Consider the following 3,472-nt stretch of genomic DNA (forward strand, 5'->3'; position numbering starts at 1 on the left):
AGCAGCTGGTGAAGTGGGTGCAACAATGTGGACAGATTTCCCAAAAAATTATTAATAAGAAATCCCAAAAATGATCTTAACTCCGTAACATTCTGTGGAGCTGGTGTGTTTACTATGGCCTCGACCTTGCTTGTGGTTGGGTGCAGTCCCTGTGCATCTATTCTGTATCCTAGGTACTCCACTGAGTCTTGCGGGAATGCACACTTGGAAAGCTTGATTCTCACACCATACTTTTCCAGTCTTGCCATCACTTGATCCAAAATTGCTAGGTGTTCTCCATATCCATCTTTGAAGAGATCGTTGTGCTTTTCAAGCATTGCTTGCAGAGTGAGCTGTTCATTTTTCTTGCCGCCTTGAAGACTGAAGATCTTTCCCCAGTTCAGCTTTATCTTCAGTAACCAATTTATTCCCAGTAGTGGTGGTTTACTGCCTTTCACCACCACAAATGGCAGCTTCCACTCCTGTCCCTCATACTTCACCGGCACAAAGATTTTTCCAAGCACAGGAATGGTGTCTCCTGTGTATGAAGACAGATGAATGGCCACTGGCTGCAGAGAACAGTTCTTCAGATGCTCATGATAGAGAGACTCAGGAATCAATGACACGGATGCGCCTGTGTCAACTTGCATATTCACTGGTTTCCCAGCTAATTCTACTTTGACAAAAATTCCATCTTTTGTTCCTTGAGTGGTGTACACCGTAAACAGGTCAAGGACGTCATCCTTACAATCATCAGTTTCTCCAGTTGCAGACTCTTTTTTGGCATACAGTCACCAGAGGTGTTGAAGACTCTGTGACCTGCCCCTTTTGATTTATCAGCATGTTCTCTCAATTCTTTTGTGTCTTTGTAAGCCAACTCAAGAGCAAGTGCAATATCGCAGGCCTTTTTGAATGTAAGATCTTTTTCAGATAATAGTCGCTTATAATATCCCTCCCCTGAGAGGCCGCAAACAAACTGATCTCTGAGGGCATCATTGAGAAATTGTCCAAACTCACAAGTGCTCGCTAATTTCTTCAGTACAAGAATGTATTCAGTCACTGTTTCATCTTGCTTTTGCTGTCTTTTGTATAATCTGAATCGTTCTGCAATCAAAATAGGCTTAGGCTTAAAATGCAGGGACAGGGCATGTGTTATATCGTCATATGACACTTCCATAACCTTCTAAGGTGCAATCAAGTTTTTCAACAGTCCATATTCAGTGGGACCCAATACACTCTTCGCCATCTTTTAAATCGTTCCAAATATGAATCAAAATGTTCTTTCTTACTTTCAAATTCTGGGACTCTTCCTATCAATGCCATCTCTTCAGGTGTTTTCTTTATTTAATTTCCTTACAATCTCCCCTCTTCCAGCACATTTCTTCCTCTGGCTCCTTCTGTTAATCTCTGTTTTTCCTTTATAACTTGCTTTGTCTTGCGAGATGATTTTTTTCTGCAGTTACATTCAGGGATCTGTCCCTTTCCTAGCTCTAATGGCAAGCATAGCCGTTTCAGCAGCTAGCAGTTTCGGTTTCTTCTGAACCAGAAACAGGCGGAATGTTGCCTTTCCAAGGAGTTTCACTTGTCAGATATCTTCAGTATCCTTCACTGATGTGGATTCTTTAACTTTATTACCTCGTCATAGTATTTGTGGAGATATAACACACGCAGACATGGAGCCAAGGTGAGTGCCGTTTTTGCTTCGTAGTTCAGAACAGATACAGATAAGCCCAAGGTGAGAGTGGCCCATCCCATTACCGTATTTACTCTAGTACTGATACTATCATTACCATACTGTATAAACTACTACAAATGCTAATGCCAGTATTTTCTCCTTTTGAAATTTCCGGCCTGTGGCCCTTTGCTGCTTTTCATCCCCCATCTCTCTCCCACCTTTCCTGTCTATCCACTGTCACTATCAAAAAGAAATTTCCGTTCTGTGATGGAATTTCTTTTTTTGGCCTGTGTGTTGTTATCAACTGCCCAGTTTGACAGCCAGGCCGGGTTGCCAGATATACCTGTTAAAAACGTAAACCCAGCTCGCTACAGCTGTAACGTTGGTACCGCCATGAAAGCAGCAAACAAACAAACAAACAGGATCAACAGAGATAGATTCTACCCGACCTAAAAAAAACTGCATGTTTCAAACAGTTCCGTGACCAGAGACGCAACAAACCCCAGGTAAATATTGGAGATGTATTTGAAAGATGGAGACAGCTTAGAGCCCAAAAGGACACCAAGTTGGCTCATTTCCTCCTGAACAGGTAAGCATTAGCTTCAGGCTAATTTATCACGGCTACAAGGGACTAGGGTTGGGTACCGTTTCGATTTTTACAATTCCGATGCCGAACCGGTACTTTTAAAACGATTCCGATTCCTAACCGAGTCCTAAACCGATTCAAAGAAAGGCTCTTTTTTTAAAATAGAAAATTATTTAAATTCAACAATATATTAATGTTTTAAAGTACTTAAATATATAATAAGTAAACCTAAGTCACCTAACACATAACTACAATAATTTAACAAATAACAGTTACACTATTAACAAGTAACAACAAAATGAATGTTGTTGAGTTGGTATGCCAACCAGCTTCAAACTTTAGCAGTCTTTTTTTGCAGAAAAATGACCATATTTGCCTTCTCTGGCAAGATACAACACCTCTCCTGATGTATGGCATGTCCTGCACAGGAGAAAACTCTTTCAGATGGTGTCCAAGAGGCCTGTACACACAGGTATGAGTTTGAAAGGGCAGACAATTTGGGGAGGCTGTCCCGCTTCCCCCACCACCAGGCTACAGGGTTGGCAGAGCAAGTGTAATATGTTTACTAGTGATCACGTGCAGTGAATGGTTTATATGCTTTCACGTCTGTTTTGGTGAGCCCAGAGGGAAAATATGGCATTTTAAAAGTACCCTACATTTACGATAGCTATCTCACGGTAGACTACAGAGAAAATGTGATATTTTTACGTCCTTTTTGGAGCATGTACAAAAAGCCATCTATCAGCAGTGATTGCATGTCGGAGAATAGCACGGACACGCGCTTCACACCGCGAGCGGGCATGTGCGCCACTCGGTGGAACAGGGAGAAAGAAAAAAGAGTCTGCTGCTGTCTGGAGCGACAGAGGGAAAATAGTTCAGTTGGAACTGATATGAGGAACCAAAATTTGCATTCTAATCCGGTCCGAATACTACCGTTTGCGTAGGAACTTAGTAGGTTTCGGTGTCCAACCCTACAAGGGACGGGCATTTTATGTAATTTCAACATTTGTGTACCTACATTGAATTATATAGTACCCGAGTTGGTTACTCGCAAAAACAATTGAGACACAGCCAGTGAAGTGATTACGACTGTTCCTGGCTAACGCCACCATGCTAACCCTGCTAACTGCTCGCTAACGTTACTGAAGGACCAGGCAAGCGGGCCACGGCTGTTTACAATGTGTAGCCTGTGAGTTATTTTAAGCTAAGAGAGGGGGACTGTAAATCGGCAG

This window comes from Sander vitreus, chromosome 3 (assembly GCF_031162955.1).
Source record: "Sander vitreus isolate 19-12246 chromosome 3, sanVit1, whole genome shotgun sequence".
NCBI classification, from domain to species: domain Eukaryota; kingdom Metazoa; phylum Chordata; class Actinopteri; order Perciformes; family Percidae; genus Sander; species Sander vitreus.